The sequence below is a fragment of the Athene cunicularia genome, assembly GCF_003259725.1.
Source record: "Athene cunicularia isolate RWA chromosome Z unlocalized genomic scaffold, athCun1 chrZ_part2, whole genome shotgun sequence".
Classification (NCBI taxonomy): domain Eukaryota; kingdom Metazoa; phylum Chordata; class Aves; order Strigiformes; family Strigidae; genus Athene; species Athene cunicularia.
The window spans coordinates 20,754,109-20,780,678 of record NW_020799143.1 but is presented as its reverse complement, the minus strand read 5'-3'; the positions used below and the strand labels follow the sequence as shown (position 1 = coordinate 20,780,678).

General features: G+C 40.0%; 1 protein-coding gene across 3 annotated transcripts in view; it reads right to left on the bottom strand.

The window, feature by feature from the left end:
* Window positions 1–26,570, bottom strand: part of MLLT3 (MLLT3, super elongation complex subunit) — a 121,268-nt gene that overhangs the window by 59,519 nt on the left and 35,179 nt on the right. For 2 of the 3 annotated variants that reach the window (XM_026866425.1, XM_026866423.1), the window contains exons 2-3: window positions 12,461–12,543; window positions 8,516–8,659 (exon numbers count right to left, since the gene is read on the bottom strand). The gene's annotated coding sequence lies outside the window, so the exon portion shown is untranslated. Of the gene's footprint in view, window positions 1–8,515; window positions 8,660–10,627; window positions 11,022–12,460; window positions 12,544–26,570 lie in introns of all 3 variants that reach the window. The other variant, XM_026866424.1, reaches the window with a different exon arrangement.

Here is a 26,570-nt window from a genome sequence, read left to right as displayed (position 1 = left end):
TGCCCGTAGGAGAGGAGGATTGAGTTAGGGTGCACTTCCTCCACAGGGACACAGGTTCATGTGACCAGACTGGATACAAGCAGGGATACTGAAGGAGTTGGTCAGTACCACTGCAAAGCAGTTCTCTGTCAAAGGTTGTGGTGATCAGGGAAGCTTCCTGGTGACTAGAGAAAGGCAAACATTATACTAATGTTCCTTGGATCCTCCTTGAATAAGAGTCCCATCACTCTCACTTTAGTTCCTGGGAAGAAGATCAAGAAAATCCTCCTGGAAGTTACTTCAAGCCACTGGAGGGACAAGAATGTGACTGAGAGGAGTAAGCATAGGTTTACTATGAACAATCCTGCCCAACTTACAGCCAGATCTATGAGATATGGACTGAATGATGAGATGGGTGGAGAACTGTCCGGACTGCTGGACCCAAATGGTTCTCTTCAGCTTTGTGAGGTTCAGTGAACTACTGGCGCCCCTTCAGGATCAACACTTAGTCCACAACTGTTTAATGTCTTGATTAACAATTCAGTGGGATTGAGTGAACTCTCAGCAAGTTCACAGATGATACACAGGTAGCTATTTTTCAAAGATACCCTGTGCTGTCCAGAAGTAGCTCCACCATACAAATATGATTGTTGGGTTAGAATACGTTCCAGGAAAGAGAAGATAAATGGTTAGATGAGCTGTTCCACAAGGCATACAGAAACTCAGTCAGCAGGTGAAGTGAACTCCTGAGAAAGCCAGCTTGCAACCTAGTGAAGATGGAGAGATGTCGACATGGCAGAGGATGCCAGTCAAGAAAAGAGAAGAAAGACCAGTAGCAGCACTGATTAATGGAACTTGATGTGACTGGACAAAACCAGAAGAAAATGTAGATGCCCCCACTGATGTTTTTCCCCATCTGCTCCAAAGCTCATCTATTCCAGTGACACCAAAGATGGCAGTTTATTAACAGTTTTTGGAGAAGAGTTATTTTAAATAACATGTCGGAGAGAGAAGGAGCCACACTCCATCTCACTTTTTCTGTGAAAGGAAAGCTGGAGCATCAGTGTGGGCAGCTGCTTAACACACAACACTAAACCTGGTCAAGAGAAAATTACTTTTCTTAATTTTGCTTTCTTCTGGTTTACACTTTAACTGAGAGGTTTCCTACACTACCACTAATAAGCGCTTTCCATACAGCCTTTAGCTCAACTTAGGGAAGAGATTATAATGTATCTAAGAAAAATTTATTAAAACAATGAAAGACAACATCATATTGGAGCATACAAATATCATATGAATATCATCCCAGTATTATCTACTATGGTAAACAACTCCTACCACAGAGGAAAAGAACAAGTGTACATAAGCGCTATCTTACTTCCATTGCTGTTATGGACAGATGCATAAGACAGCTTCTCACCTCCCCATCCCGTCCCCACCACCTTTCCTCACCAGTCCACCCCTAAAGAAAGATTTTTCTCCTTTTGTCACATGTACCAATAAAGCATTACACATATAAGCATTCAAATTGATCTGCTGGTAGTGGTATCTTGCCTCTAGTTCACCCACTTCACCAGCCTGCAGCTATGGAGCTTGTATTTAAAACCATTGTCTACCAGTTGCTTTAAATAAAAGACAGCTTCCTGGGCAATGGCAAAGGAAAACAAAAAAACCCAAGAGTGGGTAGAAGGAATCATTATTCACATTATTGGGTAGGAATGATCCTATCTGCTTGGTCTAACTGAAGTGACCAGTCTCCATTATACCTGAGTTGCAGACACCTTCTAAGAGCATTCCAAATTGCTACTCAAGACAACTGAGTGCTATGGAATGAAAAGCTGCCATGTATTTAATTTATGTCGTTCCATTCACTGCTGAACAAAGGAAGAGATCAGAGAACAACAACTGTGCACCACTAATTACCTTATATAATTGGGAAACCTTTTCCATTATGCCTTCTCCAACAATTTGGGAAAAAATATGAAATTGTAGTACCTGTACATAAACCTGATAAAAACTGATTCAGAAGTCTCCTTATGAAAAACTGACTTGTCGAAAACAACACTTACCTACCAACACATTTGGCAGCTTAAGAGTACTCAGGTACCCAACAAGAATCACCCACTTTCAAAATACAAAACTTTGCTTTTCAGATCCCAGTACAGAAAGTATGAGAAACAGTCTCAAAATGTTCTATGGAAGCTGGTCTTCTCTTATTGCCAGTTTCTACAAATGTACATGATATCTAGGAGTCATAGATCTACCACCCCACATACATACTTACAAAGTTAGAAACTGCATGACCTGTCACAGTTGCTCCAGATCAACGCAATCTCCTTATTAATGCACATTAGAGTTTCTGCAGGGGAATGAACTACTATCAAAAAGCTGTTGTCTTTCTTCTATTTCTTCATTTTCCTGAATAAAAGGAGGCCATCAACAAAGCTGGAATAATCCTGCCTCAAACAGAACCACACCAAGCTACCTGTTGTAGTTTCATTTACTTAGCTGGTAATCTAAGAACACCTTCATACAGCAGCCTCATAGCAGGTTGGTGAGCTTCCCCACAATGTGCTGCAGAAATGAAAATAGTACTTTCAGTAAGAGCTACGAGATATGTTAGAATTCTAGGAAAAATGAACCATTACTACAATGTTTCTGCAGCACCACAGGTGAATTACACTCACTGTGCATCAGAGCAGAAAAGCAGACTTTGTATGGTCCTGGGCTACCCCATCACACATCGTTCTACAGTGAAGAACAGGTTCATTCACCACTGAAACCACTAAGAAAAACAACAAAAATCCAGTTGTCCTGAACAACTATTATTCCTATTTAAATGAAAAAAGTCACATGGCAATACAAAAACTTTTATAATTCTTTTAAGTTATTTTCTTAAAAGTTATATAAAGTTTAAGAAAATTCAATTACTTAATTATGAAAATCACAAGATTAAAGATAATCCCTTCCCTAGAACAGTATTATACCTGAGGGTGGCTCTAGGCAGAAGCCAACAATTGCAACTGACACAGAAAAACTGCAAGGACAAAGGGGGAGTGTTATTGCAGCCAACTCAAATAACTGAAAAGGAATTTCTCAACTGTTAAATGGTAAAAGCACAAAGATTTGAAAAAAAATTCAAACAATGGAATGCAGTGGGTTTTAGCAAAATCTCTATTTTTATCTTGGTACTTTTTTCTAAAAATTGCACCCAATCAGAATGATTCTTTCTCTCTCTTGACTCAATTAACTGTCTTTGAGGAAAGAGATGGCCTTGTTACATAAGCAGAGCTGCTTGTATTTCCAAATTAATTTTACAGAAAGCAGTCAAAAAGGATACCTCTGTTGCTAGAAAAAAAATCATTCCTCCTCTAAAAATGACCTATTCCTTGCATCTTCTAAATCTGAAGCTTCAAACTGTATCATAATAGCCATATGCATTTGTAATAATGATATGATTTTCACTATTTTTGTTCAGAATGGTACCTACTCTCTAAGGGGCATCTATAAGGCTTTTCCTTTTATGAAAGAAAATTCAACTATTCAATGTTGCCGGTGTACTCCTGGATTAAACAACTAATATTGAGTCTCCTTCCAAAAAGGCAGGAGCATTTATCACACAGTGCAAACATTTTTATTTATATATTTGCAGCTATGGGAGACAGGGCTGTATTAAATTGCTATTTAACATGCACTGAAAATATTTTCACCACTTTTTCCTGCAAGAATCAAAATTAAGTTATTCCTATTATCATAGCCAATCAAGTGATGCCTGAGCAAGTCTATTCAGAAGCAAAATCGAATTTAACTGTTAGGTAACTGTCATTCAGCATCTTCAAAATTAATTTATTTCTACTGGCTCAATACGCAGATGAGGTTTAATTTTCAATTTTTCTTGAAACTGAAAAACATACAAGCCAAAAAAGCAATAGATAGAACACCACTGACAAAATAACATTGATAGAGTCAGACCCTGTTTATAAATGTCTTTAGTGGGATTCAACATTCAAATCTACTTCAAATTTGAAGATTATTTTTTAATGACTGCAAATTCCCAGTGTCATCTCTCTTCCCATATTTATAATGTGGGGATCACAGTGCTGCCTCTCTTCCCTCAGGCTCTTTCATGTTTAGAGGCTGAAACTAATCAGAAAAGGTAACTGGTAAATCCAGAAAGGAATGACCAGGTAAGAATCAATGATTATTGGTGTTTACTTGATAAAAACTTCAATCCTACTGTACCCACTTATACATAATTTTGTGCTGTGTCTAGAGAATGAGCTTTGTAGGAGACTACATGTATATAGTTCTGTCACGACCAGTAGCTTCACAATTTGCTTGATAAGAAATGGATTAACTAAAAGTCATCATGTGTAAACAGGGTGTCTTTGGGGATTTCAAGCAACAGGTTGGATTATAGTATATGCTGCTAATTCACATGTCATATCTGTATACATGTTAGCTTCACATCATTAGGTACTACACTGAGTAAATGGTGCAAAAAATTCAGTGGCATCATTTCCACAGCAAACTTTTCTCAAAGAAGTGTCATTTAGAACACATATACAAAAAGATATAACATCAATAATTACACAGAAGAGTTTGACTGAAGTTGCCCAGCATACTCTTGAAAATATTTTACTTCCTCTGTAAACATTTCTTTTTACATTTATGAGAACAAGGTCATCATTTTGCTCTCATAAATGTTCTGAAAAATTAAATTTTAGATAAATTGTAGAGATGGATTTAAGCATAACAATCTTTTCAGGGGTGGGAGTGAAGTTCAGTACAGAAAATATGTTTCTGAAGGTGGAAAACTTCAACAAAGAATTCTGTAAATTAGATATGGCCTTTGTAAGATTGAATCAAAGGTTCCTATTTAGCTTCCTGACTACAGAAATACAACCTGTGAAGCCAAATCAAATCCTTCTTCTTGTAGGGGCTGGAAAAGTAATTCCCAGATTGGAAGAGAAATTAACAATTTGGTGACCTTCTCCTAGTGACGACTGACTGCACATTTAAGCTTCAATTCTGGTGATATATAAAAAAAAATATTAAGAGACAAATATTCCATAGAGTTAATCTACATGACTGGCACCACCCTATTATGTCCTGTTTGTCTTAACTGTTTGCCACAGTGGCACTGCAAGGCTGTGCTACAGTTGTTTGCTCGTTTGTTTAATTATTCCGGATATCTGCATGTTACTCTTATTCTCTCCCAGTGAGCTGCAGGATAACCAGTCGGACCTTTGGCACATGAAGGATGGAATGCATATGGGGAAGGGCAACCATGAGAAATGCACTAGCAGACCACTAGCACTTCATTTTAAAACAAACAAAAAAATAAGTTCTTAGCCTGAAAGACAGAAGAACATTGGCTGTAGCAAGTATCCCTGACTAGTTTTCATTTGGGATTCACAAGATGTATGTGTGAGGGAAAAGGGGAGTTGCGAGCATCCCAGCAGAAGTACAAGGAATCTGCAGCAAGAGACAAACACGTAGACAAGTTTATACTGAATATGGCTGCATGCAGATGCCAGGTCAACTTGCAGTTTTTCCTTCAAAAGAACACACTATTTGTGATATACATATTTTAAGCAAATGAGAAATAAAGAATCCTGTTTAGTAGTTTACATCAGTGGAACGACACATGACTCTCTAGTTTGGAGAAAAACTAATGAGAGATCTGGGTTTTAAGGTGCACAGAAATCAAGTGAGTTACACCATTATTTAAAAGCAAGTAAGCAAAACTCCACTATCTTAAGACTACTTTTCTTAAAACTACCACTCAGCATTTTACATTAGTGTGGTATCTCATTCATTTTGAAGGGCATTAACTTCACTTTGCCTGACTTGTGGTCTGTCAAGGAAGTTCAGTTACTTGTTACTTTTACTTTTTCTTGAAGACAGTCATAAACTAGAAGTATTAATTGTTTTGACCTATAAGTAAGTGCAAACCCCATCTCGTATACTGTAAATGCTTTTCTCAGCCTAAAGCATGGAAGTTCCAAGTGTGTTAATTGTTTCATGAATTCATCCAGTTGTCTATTCTACTTATACTTGGAAGTGAGAGCCAGCTTTTCAGGGTTTCTACAACAGACAAAGAAAAGTCAGTATACAGCATTTCATAAAACTGTAACAGACCATTCAACGATGAGAGATGTAAACCCTTCACAGAGACTTTTAGTAACAAGACAGACAATGCTATTACATCATCTCTGCCAAGCTGACTAAATTCCTAGGTCAGAAAGCCTATAGAGAGGAAGCACAATACACCAAGAGTTTCAAAAAATTCGACCCATTTCTTGGAAGGAAACTGGTGAAATGAAGAAGAAAACTTTTTTAAAAACCCAAGCAGTTTGTATCCTCCAGAAAAGACGATGACACAAGACATTTTAAGAATAACTATGCTGACATATTCAGGGAAAGAATTTGATCAAAACACCCCACATTTCATTGTTCACAATTAGGCAACATGTTTACTTTTGTTAACTCAAGAAACCTAAAATCGTAAGACACAGAAAATGAGCAATAAAAAGGACACTTCCTATTTTTACCTTTTTTAATCACTCCCACCATCCCCCAAAGTCCCTCCTGGCATCATTTAGATTTATTACACTTCTGGGTAAAACTTGCCCATAGACAACTGACCTGATATGATTAATATTAAAGCAGTGGCTCATGAAGTTTTCCAGAATACAATCTTGATGTTTTATTTGCAAACACACTAAAGAGTCAATACATTGTCCAGACATGGATACCCTCTTGCACCTAATAAATGCAAACACAAAACACAGCTCATGCTTCTATTTCAATACAACTATAGTTGCAACAGTTCTCTTCTCTAGGAGGATAACAAGGTCTTTCAGACTATACATACTCACTCCTTATTTTTGCTTTGTTTTCAAAGATCCTCTTCAGCAGAGTGAATATTCTCACACTAGCACCCTCTTATCTGAAGCCCAGAACTTACTTTGGCACATCTAATTGTGCCAAACAGGGCTACCGATTTTTGTTACGACTGTTCAAAAATACCAAAACAAGCATGAGCATTTACATTAGTAAACCCACAATATGAAGGCTGGCTTAGTATCTCTATCACTGACGTGGATGAGGAGAGAGAACATGCTCTTATTCATGAGGTATGCAGATGACAACTAACTGGGGAAGGGAAGCAGCTGACATTCAGGAGCAGGGCTGCCACCAGGAGGGACCCAGACACTCTAACAGCAGCCTCATGAAATAGTGTCATGCAAATGCCAAGTGTTAAGCCCTTTCCCAGCAAGTAGAGCCCCGCAGCCTTGAGGCTAGGGCTGGAAAACAGCATGGGGGGGTTGGCCCTGGGCACTGGAGGGCAGCAAGCGGAGCCAGGGCCACCCATGTGCCTGAGCAGCAACAAGGGCCAGCCAAGAGACAGGTGAGGGCAAGCACTGTACTCTGCTTTGTGCTTGTCAGAACCCATCTGGGTACTGCCTTCAGTTTGGGTGCCCAACACAGAAACACCACCAACAAAATGGTGAGAGAAGTTCACTGAGGCAGTGAGGCAAGGAGAGGCTGCAGGACCAGGACTGGTTCAGCTTGGAGGAGGTACAGCTTTGGGGGCATGCAACAGCATGCCTGGCACCAATGGGAGGGAATGGAGGAGACACAGTCAGGCTCTTCACAGTGATGTATGGCAGAGTGAGAGGCCGCCCCACAAGCTGACACACAAGAGGACTGGGCTGGTGATAAGGAGAAGCATTTTCCCCATTAAGACAGCCCAATGGTGGAGCCGGTGCTCAGGGAGGTTAGTCCACCTTTGGCCACGGGAGGTTTCACACCCAGACAAGAAGGGGTGAAGTCCTGAGCAGTCTAGGCTGACCCCATAGCTGAGCCTCTGGTGGTCCCTGCCAGCATGAATGATTCTGCATTGTGCAAAACACAGCAGAACGCTTCCACTAACAAAGTGTAAACCTAAAGGTTTAGCCCTCTCCTCCCTCCAAATGGGCAAACTTCCTTTGGGATTTTTCATACTAATTAATTCTACCAACACATAAAGAAATCTTTGTAGATTTTCTGGTTCAGACTGTGCAACATATATAACAAAGTAAGTTTATTTATACTTATAGTTTCTCACTTGTTCTACCTTATAACTACTGAATTTATTCTGCTTAATATAGAATTGTTTCTCCTTATAAGAGACATTTTATTTTCTTATTGGTTCCTCCCATCACAGTAGCCCTCCTGTATTTCATCTCTGTAAAGTCAAGCAAGCAATGCTTCATGTATAAGGTCCGAGTTCTGCTTTTGCAGAAGTAAACATAAATCACTTGGATGTGAAGACAGATATCTAATCATGTATTTAAGGTAGGCACATGCTCATTTGCTCACCCATTCCACTTAAAGACAACAAGCACTGAGCTCTTATACAAAGTTAATCACAAAAACACTTCACTTTGTTTCACTGTCAGGTCAATCTTTATTATTCTAATCATGTACCAGCAGTAAGCAGCAACACCTTTATTGTGATGGCTTTTGACATGGGTGCAGGACTCACCCCTCCTGCCTTTAGCAGCTTTCTTCTGAATTCCTCTGTTGGGTTGTTGAATGTGAGCTTTTCACAGCGGAGGTGATTTACAGGTGGGTGACCTTCAAGGTGCAGGAATAAGTCATAGTCAAATCGAACTTTCTTAGGTTCTTCCTAAGGGTGAAAATAACCAGATAGAAACATCTAGCACCAAAACTAAGGTTGAAAACAAGGGCTATATAAAGACTGTCAATTAAAATGAAAATTTTGTCATTTTTAACCATTCTCTGTGTTCTCAGACACATGCTGGATTTTACCATGCATCAGCTGAGCTACAGTAAATCAGAGAAGCTCCCATCAGCCCATGGTAACACACGGTAAAATGAATGAACTTTACAAACTTCATGCTGTCCTGACAAGGCTTAATTGAAACTGTTAGGTCATGTTTAGCACAGGCGGCAGACATACACACAGGTAAGTATTATGATGCAGCTGACACAAGGTAACTCTGCCACCAACACAGTCATGTTTCTGAGTCCTAGACAGTACTGAAGACACTGCAGTATGTTTTGAATGCAAATATCTCCACTGAAGCCAAATATTACTGTTTTCTTCACGAGCTGTAGAAAGGCATAATGAAACTGCTGCAGACCATTATATCTGATTTCCTATCTACAGGGTCTGCTCATTTACTAACGAAACTTCATTGCCTTGAATGAGTGTGGTCAGCTAGATTTCAAGTGCTCCACGACCGGTTCTAAGCAATTAAAATCCTCAGTCACTGCAGTGAAAAAATTAAACTCAATGTTCCCTGTACCAATATGGAGAGAAAAAGAACGGGAAAGGCATATTTATCTTGAAAGAAATCATCGGTGCTCTACTGCCCTAAGAAAGGCTCAGATGAAAAAAAGGACACTAGTGGCATTCAACAGACTTCTGTTTATAATACCAGAGAAAAGATACTAAGTATGTTTTGTGTTACACATTTACACAGTCCTTTCTAGAAGCTGTACATAAGTTAAATGGCTCTTTTAGGGCAATATTAAGTAGCTCTTCCTCCAGAGGTGCTGATGTGCAGTAGAGGCCATCAAACCAGTGTCAGTCATAAGTCAGAACAGAAGTAAAAGGTCAAACTCAAGAAAAGCTTCAGTAAAAAGGGAACTATAAGGGAAGAGAAGGAAGAGATACAACAATATCTTAGCACATATCCAATACTGGATGTAGTCAAAATGTGTGCGATAGATGCTTTGAAAATTCACGTAAAAAAAATGTACAGTTTGATTCAGGATTTGAAGGATATGAAGAATAGAAAGCATAGAAATCTCAGTTATTCTAAAAGTAAATCAGAGGTTTCAAACACAGCCAAGGGACATCCTCATCATCTCATCTCTAAACTTGGAGCAGAGATAACAGAATGGGACCTGAAATAAAAGGCCTGCAGTAGTCTGTTTCTGAAGACAGAAGAGAGTAGTCCCCTCAGAATTATTTTCTTGACAGACCACTTTCAAAGGCAATCATGGATGAAGATATTTCTTACTGTTAGAAAGATTAACACATGATCTCTTGCAGAAAAAAATGGAAGTGATTTACTTCCCGATCTGCTTAGAAAGCTCATGTTGCTACAGGCAGTTTGTACCACCAGCTTTGTCATAAAAGCAATGTTATAAAAAATTATAAATGTGAGTCTTCAGAGAATTCTGTTGAAAGTTTAACATAACCAGTGATTTCAAAGCAAACTTTTACTACACAAAAGACTCCCAGTACCACTGCTATTGTGTCAAAATGGTGTGACAGTGAAGGCACTATACACTGCAGTTTATAAGCCTTATCCTAAATGGACTACATTTTCCAGAATGGAGTCCTTTGACCTAAAAGCATTTTTTCCAAGGACTTCGTCTCAATGGCTAACAGCTATAGTCTTGCTGATGCTGAATTTTGGAGGGGGATTGTCTGTTATTTCCCTAATCCTTTAAAGTTTAGAATATTTTCCAGAGTGAAATGCCAATTAGATTTGCTGCCATTTTCTGCTTAGTCCTGGGAACAGGTACCCTTTAACTCTCCATGGTCCAGGTGGCTTCCTGCACGCTTGCCTTCTCTATTCATTAGGGTACTTTCTGAATCGGAAATTGAAAAGTTGTCTACCTTGATAAGTGATGATGGTCTGTCTCCTCTTCCTCTTTCTATCTCCTCTTTTTCTGTAATGGAATAACTGTGAAGTGGCTTAGGGAGGAAGAGTAGCTGAGCCAGGAGAAAGCAGTAATTTGCCTCAGGAATGCCAGCTCAATTTTTGTGTCATTTTTCCTTTATATTGTACCAACCCAGGGGAAGGGCATGCTGCTGCAGCTGTGTGAGTCGTATTCCATGACACCAAAATAGGGGTGAAGCATGTTTGCAAACTTCCTAATTCCACATGCTGCTTGAGGGTGAGGTGAGTTGTAATCACTGCTGCCCTCTTGATCTCAGTCTAAGCCACAACTCCTGCTGGAGAACTCCTGAGACTTGCAGGTCTCCACAGTCAGCAAAGGCAGCCAAAAGTCTGAGTGAAAACAAAAAAAGAAAAGTCGGGCAGGAAGCTTTCTATAGAGATGCTTCAAAGATTGACTCACTGTCTTCTCACTTTGTCTGCCCAGTTTTGGGATGAGCTCTTAACAGAGGAGTTAAAGAGAAGGGGTTGCTTTCCATTAGGTTTCCTGAATAAATCAAAACTGCTTCCCTAATGGAGACAGAGCTAAAAAGCATACTAAAAAGGCCAGTCATCTCACTGAAGCAGTTCTGTTTCCTTTTCCAACAGCAAACAGTGTAGTCTAAGCCCTGCTCTTCACAGATTGATACAGGGAACATTTCAGAATTACCTGTTCAAAATTTACAACTTAGAAAGTGCCTGAGCAGAACTATCCACACCTCACACCTTGACAGCTTTCTGTGAAAGACAAAAGAATACTGGAACATCTATTTGAAGGCATATACAGCTAACAAAGTTGTACTCATAACATAAATTTTAAGTTACCAGGGTTCCAACAAAAGTCTTTTACTATACATTTCTATTTTATTTCAGATTTAGTTTTCCATCAAGCATGCAACACATTAAAGATGTAACTCTGACTTGATTAAAGTAATTATGTTAAGCCACATCTTGGTAACATAAAATAAACACACAGGTATCTTAGAAGTGCATATGAAGTATAACAGCTCCACTAAGGCACACAACATACCAAAGGAACCTAAAATATTGCAGTTATTAAGGCAGCGTACATGAAACCTTGCAATTCCACCTGAATCCAGTCCTTTTTAGCTGAACATCTTATTAACAATACAGACCCTGTTACATACATTAAAGGAAATCTCTGTATTTGCTTTGTAAGAGACCCACAGTAATTTACTAAGCATTTACCTAGATTCAGAATTTGAGATACCACAATAACGCAAGCTTTGTAGAACAGCACAGGGTTTGTTTTTAAACTGTGCCCCCTGGTAATGTTGAGTAGAATCAATATTCACATGCAGTCTGAAAGAATGTTTTTTCAGGCTGAGGATGCAGGATTTAAAAAAAAAAATATACTGTTTTCAAAGATCAAAAACTGAATAAATTAAAAAGATCAGCAACACTAAAATAGAACAGGTTCATTATGAAATAAACATAATCAAGATCAGTTTCCTTTCTTAAAGTTTAAGTGGCCCTTGAACTTCCTGAAGCATTATTTAAGGTCTGTCCACTTCTGAGTAGGGCTAGTAATTCTTCTGAATAATTACATTCAATTTATTTTACCAGGTAATCCTTATTTCATAGTTATGTACTAAATACAATTATGCATTGCTAAAAGTTATAGTGACTTTGAATTGAGGAACAGCACTTACAAAGATAGCTTTAAACCTAATTTTATGAATTAAACTGTAAATCTTTAAAAACCTCTGATTTCCACATTATTATTTAAATTAGTCGGGTTTTTTTAAAATGAAAAGTATGTGATTCCATACCTTGTTTTTGAAGTAAACCTCAATCGGTAAAATGAAACCAGCATACCCAGATTCTTCAACTTTGTAGGGTGGATCCTTGCACACTGAAAAAAAAAAAAAAAAAAAAAAAAAAAGTTTTAAATGCACAAGCAAAACACATGAGCAAATAATCTGCTACGATCTGTGGCAGAACCATTGCAAAACTGCAGAAACGAAGTAGGACATAGTAGGACATAGCTGTGCACAACTCAATGTGAATTTTCAAGCAAATCGTTCCTGCCTGTATACAACCTACAGTTTAGGGACAGCAATTCTTTTTTTTTCGCCCCAATCCTTTCAAACTGCTAAAGCAGAACCACTAGGAACTTCAACACCAGGGGGACCCACTGAGTACCCACACTGACTACACAAGCAATGCACCCAAGGCTTGCTCTAGGAACAGAAAATACATAGGATCCCACCCTGAGATAGTTACATAGAGGGCAGAAGAAGGGTCATTCATGCATTCGTAACCTGATATTAATAAAATCCTAATTATAATAAATATTTTAAATAAATCAGTTAATTTAATTAGAACTAATACTAACAAAACTGGAATCTGCATTACTGGGGAAGGGGGGCCACACAACACAACATTCCAGTATATAGTGAAGAACCTCAGGAAGGTTAACTATTGTGTTATGTTGAAACAGTACCCAGATTTACCCTATAGGATTCAGATTTCTTTAACATGACAGTGAGTATTACTAGCTCCAATATACAATCTTTTCATTCAAGTTTTCAGTAGTATTGAACATGAACTCTCTGAAGAAACTGGCACTAGGTCAGCTCCAGCCAGTGACCAAAAGCAGGTTGTTATAGAACTTGGACCAGAAGCCACCTCCTCCTTCTCCTGTTTGGCTGTGTGACAACCTCATTATAGAATTCATGTCCGTGTAACACATAAGCACAAAGGTAAACTAAGCTCGAGAAACCACGCATCTCCTGTAGCATCAACTCAGATGCTTCCAAATGCTGCATTGATACGCATGACATGTCATGTGCACTACCATCTCAATGTCATCACAGGACAGTGACAGTTTCTCTACTGTAGACTGGAAGTATGATGCAAGTCATACACAAAGGGCTGACTTCTTCAGAAACACTGCTCAAGCTCTATCAATCTTGCTGACAAAAAAAAAATAAAATAAAATTCAGACTCCCAAATGGATCATCGTTTGTTAAGATGTACGCTTTTTTCAGAACTGCCTGGTAGCTGCTCACTGTACTGTATCAGGTGCAACTTAAACTATACTTTACAAAACATGCCTTGCCATCAACTTTTAAGGGCGTGAATACCAAAATTACTCTTTTTAGCAAAGCACCACAGATGGGCATTTACCACCCTCTAACATCCCGAGAATATGACAAGGCCCATCAGATACATTATGGTCAGTATATCAGCTTTCTGAGGACACGCAAACTTGGTAAATCCCCAAGTAAATGAACACAGCAGAACTTTCTCCTATTACCTTGCAATTCTCCTCCTGCTCTGCTAGCACCAGACCCACACAGAGACTTCAACAGCGAGAAAGATTCCAAGTCCTTGCTCACATACAGCAGCTGGCTATCACTACTCAGTTCACTTAATGCAATCAATGGAAAGGCAAAATGATGACAAAAACAGAGCAAGAATAACCTCATTTCCAGACTTTTCTGCAACACTGTCTTACTGTAGCTACAGAACTCAGTTTGCTTTTCTTGGCAGGAAAAAAGAGGCCCTACAGCTAATAAAATGGGATTTCAAAGACTTTGAAGAAAAGTGTTATGATAGGTCAAATCTGAGAGATTGTTTCAGACATACCCAGCCTTTAAGTTGGGATCTAAGCATTTTGCGTTATAACCTCCCAGAAATAGTATTTCACTTTATACTGACATCTTCCCTTAGGAGGGCTTACCAGCATTTGAAAAATGCAAATATAATAGTCCTAGTTAAGCACAGTGGCAGGTTTACAGGAATACATACTGGCAACTTTTTCAGTCAAAGATAAAGAAACCTTCCTGCTCCTCCTATGCCTTCAGAAGACAACTTAAGGAGAAAGACTTCTTAGTATTATTTAAATGGCCATACAAGGTTCAGAAGTATGAAATCCACTTCTATAAAAACAGGGAAAGATTATGCAGCAGATATTTATCCAGATGAAAACACAGAAACTTTAGAAACTATAATAATAAACTGTTACAGCAATTTCTAGCTTCATTATGTGACAAGTAACAAATCACTTCTTTTTAAATAACTATCATGTCAACTTCCGAGCACTTAATTAGTGCAGAAAACACTGTCAGTATAAAATATTTCTTATTCTCTTCCTCAAATGTCTAGTCTTTCAGATTTACACAGCTGTTAGCCATGCTGAATAGTACCTTGTCAAAGTGTCACATTACAGTTCTGAAAACAAAGTCTGTTACACTTTCAGGCTTTGATGAAACTTGGGTGATGTCTTACAAAACACTTAATCACAAAAAAACCACTTTGGGTGCCTTCCCAAACTGAAAGATGGGCTTTTAATAGAAGGAAAATTATATAGACTTGTGAAAGAAGCCTTCCTGAAAATAAAAGTGACTGAGCAAAGCTCCATGCTACTGCACACATGCAGACTACAACTAAAATGAAAACTTTCCTCACCATTCTTTTTGAAGCCACTACTATTTGTACTAGCAGAAACAGCATCTCTGTGAACCCTGAACCAGCACTCACCAGCATAAACTCTTTTTGGTTTGTTGAACTGTCTGTGCTGGTTTTGGCTGGGGTAGAGTTTATTTTCTTAACAGTAGCTAGTATGGGGGTCTGTTTTGGATTTTTGCAGAAAACAGTATTAGTAAGACAGGGATATTTTCATTATTGCTGAGCAGTGATTACACAGTGTCAAGGCCTTCCTAGCTTCTCAAAAGCACTCCACCAGTGAGTAGGCTGGGGGTGGACAAAAAGCTGGGAGGTGACACAGCCAAGACAGCTGACCTCAACTGACCAAAGGGATATCCCAGACCATATGACATCATGCCGAGCAATAAAAGCTGGTGGAAGGAGGAAGGGAGGACATTCAGAGTTATGGTGTTTGTCTTCCCAAGTAACTGCTACATGTGAAGGAGCCCTGCTTTCCTGGAGATGGCTCAACACCTGCTGCTGATGGGAAGTGGTGAATCAATTCCTTGTTTTGCTTTGCTTGTGTGCATGTCTTTATCCATGAGTTTTCTCACATTTATCCTTCCAATTTTCTCCTCCATCCCACTAGAGGGGAGTGAACGAGTGGCTAGGTAGATCTCACTTGCGGGCTGGAGTTAAACTGCAACACTGCCACAAGTAGCAACAGGGGCTGCAGTGACACGTGTGGTTTAGCTCAGCCAACAGGCAACCATTCTAGCAAGGTTTGTTGAGTGGAGAAGAGAGAAGTCACAGGAGTTTAGTAAATCACAGAAAAGGTAGATAGAAAAAAACAACAGGAGAGGAAAAAAAACCCCACCCTGTACTGAGGAAAGAGAAACAAAAGCCAGTTACAAGTCTAGACCAACAGAAAACCAACAACAGAAACTAGGAAGGAGTGATTTTGAAGAGGAAATACCTGGAAACCCTAATCTGCTTCTCAAAGCTTGTCAAAAAAGCAGCTACGCTAGACCAGTTCAATAAGCAGAAAACACTATCCCCTTCTACAGACAGGCAATTAATTTCCTCCTCAGAAGGACAGAAGCATCTTCCCAATGACTGCTTCCCTCCTTTGAAGGAGGACCTACAGATGCATTTCAAGCAAGAGATAAACAAAGTCTCTTGCATAACATTATCACTAAGACTTAATTATTTGGGTCAGATTTTTTTCTTATGGAAACAGCTTTTATGATCACAATGCATTTCCTCCCTCTCTGGTCTATCTTTTGACTAGGTGGTCCAACTTCAAGCCAGTCTCCACAACAATTAAGGCCCTATAGATTCCTACAGATCCAGTTAAAAATTATTGCCTGCACTAAGGTGGCAGTTGCAGAGAACATCTTCACTGAGATGCAGCCAGCAGTATGCAGAATACAAACCAGTTATAACACAGTGTCTCTTCTTACAAGAACTGTAGGGCCAGGAGTAGAGAAGTAGAGAAAAGCAAAACTATGCAGATTTCTTTTAAGCCCACCAGTCACAGAATAAGCTGGGTTTTTTTGTTGTCTGTGTAAGACAAGATAAGCATGACACTATACTGTTATTTTACCTTTGTCAGAATGCAGGATCATTTTTTTTCTTCCATAAATGAAAGCTTTAATCTTAGGCATTTGCAAATGCATTTGCTAAACACAGACCAGTCTCCTAAAGCAATTTTAGGTGTAATTTTGAAATAAAAATAGTTTATGCAACACAATTACACAGGCAAAGTCCATCACTTCTGTTTATCATGTTTCATTGTATTTTGGGGTGAACACTGCTGTAGTAAGTACAACACTGGTACGTTTGAGGCCACAGAAGGGAACTTAGATCAAACAGGGCTGTAACTATAGCAGAAGCTGTTCAAATACTGCAAAAGAACTCGAACTTATGTGAAACTAAAGGACTCCACCAGCTGATAAATGATGGAGGGAAGACGGGAAGGTGTAGAAACGAGAGCAAGAAGGCTCAGGCCCTATGACAAGAAGTAGTTCTCACAGGTGGAATGTCATTTTTCCATAATGTTAGGGAAGCATACACATACATGCAATTCCACAGGTACTGATCTCCAGTACTCTACAGACCTCAGGTGCTCATGTACAGTATACTGTCACTTAATTTCCCTTGAGGGAAACTATTTAGGCCCTCAGCTGCAATCCTAGCTGTATTGCAAACACTTCACAAACAAGAGAAATAGAAGCATATTGGTTGTACTGACCTATTAATTTTGACCATCCTTCCCATACATGCACGTGCAGTAATCTGCAGCTGATAAAGATTATTGAAATACTCAATACAAACAAATAGCGCCTTCCAGAGATCACTGCAAGATATCAATGTGCATCTTGAAATGAAAGCTCAGTAACAACATTATCATTGCTAATACACAGTGTTATTAACAATGATTTCCGTATTATCTCAGTATCTATTTTGGTAAAATTGCCTATTATATTCATTCAGTATATAAGAAAGAGATACGTGAGTGTTCAGTTCTCATTCAATGCATTCTATAACCTGATAATGCCAGCATAATTAGTTACCAAGATCACAGCAAGCCAGGGCAGGAATTTATGAATTGTAGACTATCTGTCCCCTATTTATGTGGGGAGATATGACTTCTCTACAGCTCAGATAAATGTCTTAAACCATTTATCTTAAATGTTTTGCTTCTTTATTCCCCAGCTGAAGCACTGCTTTTTCATTTGTTGTGTTCAGGCATGCATTCCCATGTGTTACATCAGACATTGACTGAACCTAAGGAACCAATGCCAATCAAGCCATGATGATGCATTTTACTAACAGTCACCACACTGAGGCCTTTGGAGGTAACAGTAACAAAATTCTATTAAGAGTTAAAGCTTTTAAAAGGGATAGCATGAGATTCATTTACCACTGAACACTGTCAAACACTTCATTGTGAATAGATCTTTCCTTTATTAAAAATGCAATCAGAATAAGTAAGGCAAGGCAAAAGTTTCTTTTAGGCAGATACTGACACAACATCAGAACCATGCAGAATAGTGACTGTAACAATTCACATACATTTTGTGCACCCTGCAGGATACAAGAAGTGGGTTCTTGGAGGAACTGAAGTCTTCTGATAGAGAACTGGTTTAATGGTAACTTTTTTGTACTGGTATTTTATAGACTTTTGCCTATCATTTTCTCACCCTTCAACCAACTTTTCCCTCTATCCATCACCATCTCCATTAAAAGAAGTCTCACAACAAAGGGGCAGCATTCACTTTCCAAGGAACAGACAGTGGTACCGAATCCCTCCTGCAGTAAGAAGTCAGCCTTAAACATTTGACTGTAATTTCTATAAAAGTTCTTTGATTCTGCTGCTCAGAAGCTCACCTTCCCAGCTTGTGGGCTCTAGTACTTGGACTCTATACAAAAAGACAGAAGAAGATAACAGGTCCATTATGCCCTACATTCAGGCACATCTCAGCCAATAATAGCAACAAATTGCTGGGCAGGTACAAACAAAAGCTAGCAAAATTTATCCAGTTGAGTGTGAGTTAAATGGTACCTTATACACTAGGAACAAGGAATGCACATTTGCTTAACACCTTATGCTAACAAGTATTTCATGAGACAGATACAACCCTGAAGTGAAAGCTCAGAGAGAACTGAGTTTTCAGTATTGCATTTACAATCATACTAAGTTCCCTGCCCTATATACTGAATGTGCAGATTCCCACCACTTCTACCAGCTGGATAGTATAGCAAGATACAATTTCTAAGCCCTTAAATAAAGTGAACCCTAACCAACTTTTAGAGTGACATTTTCTGTATGTAAGGTCTACTCCCTGACCACTGGATAGCTTCTTTGTCAACTGAGATCAAACTGATACACAAGACAGGAGAGCAGGGAAAGTAAAAAAGACTACATCTCGCCCAAAAAGATCTTCCAAATCCAGGTCTTGCTGGAGTACTTAACTCAGCACTGTCCTTTAAACATTGCTAAAAGACCAGCAGAGAGAGTAGTAAACAGCCGTTCTCTCACAATCGATTTCTTACCATGGCAAAAAAATGACGCTAACAAAGATTGGGGTTTTTTTTGGCTTGGAGGGGTGGGGGGTGTGGGGGGGGGAAGTTGGTTGCTTTTTGTTTGTTTGTTTACATGGTTAAAAAGCCACATATGCCACCCTAACTCTTTCTCATAGCACACAAAGACAGCAGTAGGCCTTGAACACAATTTTGAGTTTCTAAAATACAGCAGTGAGCTTCCTACACCCTCTGATTCACAGAGCAATCTGCAGTTTTGTATTTATAATGCCATCAATAATTTAGATAAATTTAAAGGTGGTTTTCTGTAATGTAATGGTTTTTTACATTAATTCTCAGAGCACATATGCAACCTAGGTCTGCAAGTCCTAGAAACAATTGAGAACATGAAGCTGTAAATTGAACAGATCCAGGAAATCCTAATTTCATTTTTTTTCTGCAGCACATATAAAAAAAACCCTGGCCTTTGAAAGTACAATTACCAAGTGTTTTGACATAAACTGTTTGAGATTGAAAGGGGGACCTAAGGTATCCTCACTATTTCATAATGCTGTCCAAGCCCATTTAATGTACACATGCTGCAGATGGGAAAGAATGCATCTCACTCATTAACAGTAAAGGATGAAGCAATCTGTACCCGCAGAGGACAGGCAAGGGCTACCTTAACTTGGAAGTTCCCTTTCTCATTGAAGTTACACTGTTGAAATTCACATAACTTATTTGTCTAGTTCAGCTTTGCTGAAATGGAAGAAGAAAGGGAAAGGATTTAAAAGCTTCACTTCATGTGTCATACTCTGGAATAATACTGGTGGCAACAAATCACCTACCTGACCATGGAATGCCGTATGAAACTGTGTTTTCCCATACCTTTCAAGACCTCCAGCAGGAGAAGCAGCTTTCTTGACGGGCTCACCATACACAGACATCAAATAACCTAAGGCAAGCTTTCTAACTTCAGTACAAGTCCCAGATGGTACAGAAGGCCCTCCTCTTGACTCAAAGATACAGAAAGCTATTTAGCTATATTCTGCACTGCACACACAAGCAATAATCCTTAATAAGACCCACAAAAGTTACTGGAAATGTCTAGGACCATTCATAGTTCATGCCTCCCATTTCTTCCATCTACTCCCCTAGGTTTCCTCCAGATAAGAGAGGAACAAGAGAGAGAAAATAAAACAGTATTTTAAAACTAGTTATTCCTACACTATATTTAACCTTTTAATTCTAGTTTTTCTTTCCAACATGAAATGGTTCACAAAAAAAGACCATTAGAAGAAAATGTAACTCAGGTATCAATGGATTGGAGTAAATGACTTCAAGAAAGAACCTGGTCTAAGTCTTCCTTAGAAAACCATGCCACTGAAGAAAAAGAAAAATCCTTGAACAGGAGAGATCCTTAGCAACTGAACTGCAGCTAAGGCTGTCTGGATAATACTATAATAAACCAGACCATTATTTTTGGTGGAAAAAACATTAGCTATAACATTAAAAACTCTGACTATAAACATCAATTTCTTCTGTAGATACTATTATTATGAGTAATAAAAATTCCACAAAATTGTGCATTAATGCATCTTCATATTTGTATACAAAATACAGCCCCTTGCAATTTTCTCTTTTACTGAGAAAAACAGGTCCCAAAATTGCAGGATTTGAAATAATTTCTATCTTCGTTATTAACTATATACTTCTCCCTGCTCAATAAAAATACTTTTTATAGAGAATCTTTTATCTTGACTTCCAGACACTTCAGAAAGTCAAATAAATAGCTACTTAGTTCTTATTTTAACTTCATTATCCTATGCAAAGATCAAATTGGAAACAAATATTTTCAGAGCTATCAAAACTACTCTGTATTCCAGTGATGCCATACTTGTGTTAAACTTTTTCTGTTAAATCGCAAGTCAAGGCTAAGAATTTTTCCATCACACCTCTCAGTTCTTTGTGGTTATTTTACTTCATTAACAATCGAGTAAATATAATTTATTTTATTTATGGGGCTTTTCATTCTATGGAGTACATATGGTGACTTAGAAAAACATCAGAACATTTGTCTTGTAAAGAACAGTGTCATATGAAATCTGTGTAAGCCTTAAGAAGGTAAGGTTCCCCACCTGGGAATGCTTAAAACCAGAAAAAATGGCTGCTGCCTAATGCTGAGAATCGATGTCTGTAATGCTGTTTGGTAGAACTTCTGTGAAAATTCAGTAGCAAAGAACAAAATCTCCTACTGCACTCACCATTCAACATTATGACTAGTCATCATAGATGTAGCTGACTTTTTACATGACAATTAAAAAGAAACCCGTAAGTAGCTCCAGTAGCAAAAGCAAGTGGATTTCTGAATAGCTAGAACAGCTTCTGGACTGCATCAGCACTCTCCAGCAAAAGCCAAGTAACAGAGAACTTTTCTTCACAGAAGATGACATGAAATATTTATAAACTAAGAAACCAACCTAAGAGATTAGAGTACATCAACATGAAAGCAGCATATTTCAGTTACTGTTCACAATAAAAAGTTTGTATTTGAAATAATATTAACTAGTATCTAAGAGCAAGACTAATTCAATAGAATTGGCACATCCTCATTACTTATCTTTTGCAATACCATTCTGCACATAGAGGAACAATATCCGTTGTGTATCTTCATTGCCCTTTGAAACCTGCAGACAGACTGCACTATATTTTAACTTGGGTCAGCAGGAAATTGCTTCTTAAGAAACTATTTCAATATTAATTGCAATATCTCTTTCTTCCTATTTAATATACTGGAAAACTGAACTGAAGGTAATGCAGATGTTGTATATGTTGGCATGTATGTAACAATCACAACAATTATACTATTCAGCTGCTTGACATTTTGAGGAAGAGAACAGAACAGGTAGCCAAGTGAAGCTAATGATGAGTGATTTATAAAGAGGGGTCATAGAAAACTAACATTTTCTTCAAACAGAAATAACTAAAATTGCAATGCTGTTTCTGACCACTATGGTACACCTTCTGCTTCATTTTTCTGCCTCAAAGAGGTAGACTAGAATAAACTATTTTAGTCAGAAGGAACCTACAATGATCATCTAGTCCAACTGCTTGACCATTTCAGGGCTGACCAAGTTAAAGCATGTTATTATGAGCATTGTCCAAATCAATCACCTCTCTAGAAAGCCTGTTCCAGTGTTTGACCACCCCCACACTAAAGAAATGCTTCCTAATGTCACAGAATCATCTAGGTTGGAAAAGACCTTGAAGATCATCAAGTCCAACCATTAACCTAACATTGACAGTTCCCAACTACACCAGATCCCTTAGCGTTATGTCGACCCGACTCTTAAACACCTCCAGGGATGGGGACTCCACCACCTCCCTGGGCAGCCCATTCCAACACCCAACAACCCCTTCCTAATTAGGAAATGCTTACTAATATCCAGTCTAAACCTTACCTGGCACAATTTGAGGCCATTACCTCTTGTCCTATCACTTACTACTTGGTTAAAGAGACTCATCCCCAGTTCTTGGCAACCTCCTTTCAGGTAGCTGTAGAGGGCAGTGAGGTCTCTCCTCAGCCTCCACTTCTCCAGACTAAGTACCCAGAAGTCTCAGCCACTCCTCACAGGACATTCCTTCCAGCCCTGTCACCAGCTTTGTTGCCCTCCTCTGGATGCATTCAAGGACCTTCAGATCATTCTTAAATTGTAGAGGCCCAAAACTGCACAAAGTGCCTCAAGCTGAGGCCACACCAATGCTGAATACAGTGGGAGAATCAGCTCTTTTGACTGTCTGGTTATACTGTGTTTGATGCAGCCCAGGATGCAGTTTGCCCTCTTGGCTGCCAGGGCACAGTGCTGGCTCATGTTGAACTTCTAGTCAACCAGCACCCCCAGCTCCCTTTCTGCAGGGCTGTGCTGTAGCCATTCCTCTCCCAATTTATATTTGTGCCCAATGTTCACCCTAGGTGCCAAGTCTGGCATTTCAACTTGGTAAATATCATTCCACTAGTCATAGCCCTGTGCTCCAATCTACCCTTTATCCCAGCTGAAACCAGAACAGTCCTGCAAGGCCTCCTCTTGTCCTTAAGAGAGTGAACAGCACCTCCCAGTATGGTATCATCAGCGGTCTTGCAAGTCAATTCCTGCCTCCAGATCATTGATATTGAACAGAACTGACCCTAGAATAGAGCCCTGAGGAACACTGCTGGTCACCAGAGAGATGTAACCTCATTCACTACAACCCTTTGATCTCTGCCCTTCAGCCAGTTCTTCACCCAGTGCACTGTGAACCCTTTTGTACCACAGCTGGACTACTTGTCCAGGCTATACCCACCTCCTCCCCTTCATCCATTAGGCAGGTGATCTTATCATAGAAGGATATCAGATTAGTTAACCAGGACTATTACTTTGTGAATCCATGTTGACTGCCTGATGATTGTATTTTCCTTTAAACACCATTCAAAAGTACCCAGTATAATCCTCTCCATAATTTCTCCAGGAACTGAGGTTAGACTAACAGGTCTGCAGCTTCTTTGGTCTTCCCTCTTATCCTTTTGGTAGATTGCAATAATGTTGGCTAGCTTCCAGTCACCAGGGACCTCCCCAGAAGCCTCAAGACCTTTGATAGATGATCAAAAGGAGCCCTGCCATAACATAAGCTAGCTCCTTCAGTACTCTGGGATGAATCCCATCAGGTCCCGTTGTGGTTTGAACCCAGAGGGCAACTCAACATCACGCAACTGCTCCCTCACTCCTTCCTCCCCAGGAATGGGAAGGAAAAAAACACAGCAAAAGGTTCAGGAACTGAGATAAGGACAGGAATGAATGACTCACCCGTTATGGTTATAGGCAGGAGACAGAATCATTAGGGAAACAAAAAGAAAAAGAACATTAGTTAAATTCAGACAGTAATAACAACACTCGACAGACAGAGTGGGACAGGGAGAAGTATAACCACATCTTAAAAACACCTTCACCTCACCCTTCCTGGGCTCAGTTTAGTTCCAGATTTCTATACCACCTCCTCCTCAGCAGCACAGGTGGCAGGGAATGGGGGGTGCAGTCAGTTCCACTGCTCCTTCCTCCTCAGGGGGAGGACTTTTGTGGTCTTCCCCTGCTCCAATGTGGGGTCCCTCTCACAGGAGACAATCCTCCACAAATTTTATCCAACATGAGGCCTTCCTACAGGCTGCAGCTCTTCACGAACTGCTCCAGCGTGGGTCCCTCCCACGTGTTCGACCCTCCCAGAGACAAACTGCCCCAGTGCAGGCTTCCCTTAGAGTTGTGGCTTTCTTTTGGTGCAGCCACCTGCTCCAGCATGGGGTCTTCCACAGGCCACAGGTCAGCATCTGTTCTACCATGGACCTCCATCGGCTGCAGGGGTAGAGCTTGCCCTCTCACCACAGGCTGCAGGGTGGTCTCTGCTGTGGAACACCTCCCACCCTTCCTCCTCCTCCTCCTCTCTTCTACTGACCTTGGTGTTTGCAGAGGTGTCTCCCTCACAACTTCTCCTCAGAATGCTAAATCGTCTTCCCATGTTCCCCTTTTTAAATATGTTATCACAGAGGTGCAGCCACCATCACTAATTAGCTCAGCCTTGGCCAGAGGTGAGTCTTATTTGAAGCCAGGGGAGCTTTGAGAAGCTGCTCACGGTGGACCACTGCTGTAGCACCCTCCCCTGCTACACACACACAAAATGCATTGATGATAACTTCCTTCTACAAGTGATAGAGGAGCCAAGGAGGAAAAGTGCTATACTGGACCTTATTGTCACCAAGGAGGAAGGAGGGGCTGGAAGGGGGAATGTGAAGCTCAAGGGCAGTCCTGGCTGCAGTTACCATGAAATGGTAAAGTTCAAGACCCTTAGGGAAGTGAGAAGGGAACACAGTAAGCTTGCTACCCTGGACTTTAAAAGAGCAGACTTTGGCCTCTTCGGGAGAGCTGATTGGCAGAGTCCCATGGGGTAAAGCCGTGGAGAGAAGAGAGGCCCAAGAAACGTGGTTAATATTCAAGGATCACCTTCTCCAAACTCGGGAACAATGCAACCTTACAAGAAGGAAGTCAGGTAAAAATAGCAGAAGCCTGCATGGATGAACATGTAGCTCCTGGACAAGCTCAAACATAAAAATGAAGCCTACAGAGGATGGAAGCACAAACAGATAGCCCAAGAGGAATACAGAGAAATTGTCCAAGCAGCCAGGGATCATATTAGGAAGGCCAAGGCCCTGGTAGAATTAAATCTGTCCAGGGGCATAAACAGCAAGAAAAGCTTCTATAGGTACATGAGTGATAAAATGAAGACTAGGGAAAATGTGGGCCCTCTCTGGAAGTAAACAGGACACCTGGTTACTCAGGACATGGAAAAAGCTGAGGTACTCAATGACTTTTTTGCCTCAGTCTTCACTGGCAAGTGCTCCAGCGACACCACCAAAGATGCAGAAGGCAAAGGCAGGGACTGGGAGAATGAACTGCCCACTGTAAGAGATGATCAGGTTTGAGACCATCTAAGGAAACTGATGGTGCACAAGTCCATGGGAACTGATGAGATACATCTGTGGATCCTGAAGGAACTGACAGATGAAAGTGCTTAAGCTACTATCCGTCATATTTGAGAAGTTGTGGCAGTCCAGTGAAGTTTCTGCTGACTGGAAAAGGGGAACTATAACTCCCATTTTTAAAAAGTGGGGGGGAAAAAAAAAAAAAAAGGAAGACCCAGGGAACTACAGGCCAGTCAGTCTCAGCTCTGTGCCCAGCAAAACCATGGAACAGATCCTCCTGGTAACTATGTTAGGACACATGGAAAATAAAGAGATGACTGCTGACAGCCAATATGGCTACACCAAGAGCAAATAGTGCCTAACAAGTTTGGTGGCCTTCTACAACTGGGTGTCCTGGTTTTGGCCAGGATAGAGTTAACTTCCCTTGGGCTGAGAGGGAGCCCAGCTAGAGGGCCAGGCCAAATCGATCATTGGAGCATTCCCTATCATGGGACACCATGCTCAGTACGCAGGCGGATTTGAGCTCTCTCTCGCACCGTCTTGAGTTTCCAGGGCATCGTGGCAGGATTTTCTGGTGCGGTCAGATCACTGCTGTGGGGGGACAGGCTGCGACCTGTCACCGCACTCAGTGAGCTACTGCTGCACTTTACCTGTTTTGGATTTACATTTTGTTACTGTTGTTTCTCTTGTTACTACTAGTAAATTCCATGTTTTTAAGTCAACCTATGAGTTTTTTTCTTTTTTTCCCTCCCCTATTTCACTGGGGAGGGGGGAGTTGAACAGCTGGCCATGTGGTGACTGGCTGCCGGCTGGGTTCAAACCACAACACAGGGTTACAGCACTGGTGGACAAGTGAAAAGCAACTGATGTAATCTACCTAGCTTGTGCAAAACATTTGACATTATTCCATACACCACTGTTGTCTCTAAATTGGAGAGACATGGATTTGATGGATGGACCATTCGGTGGATAAGGAA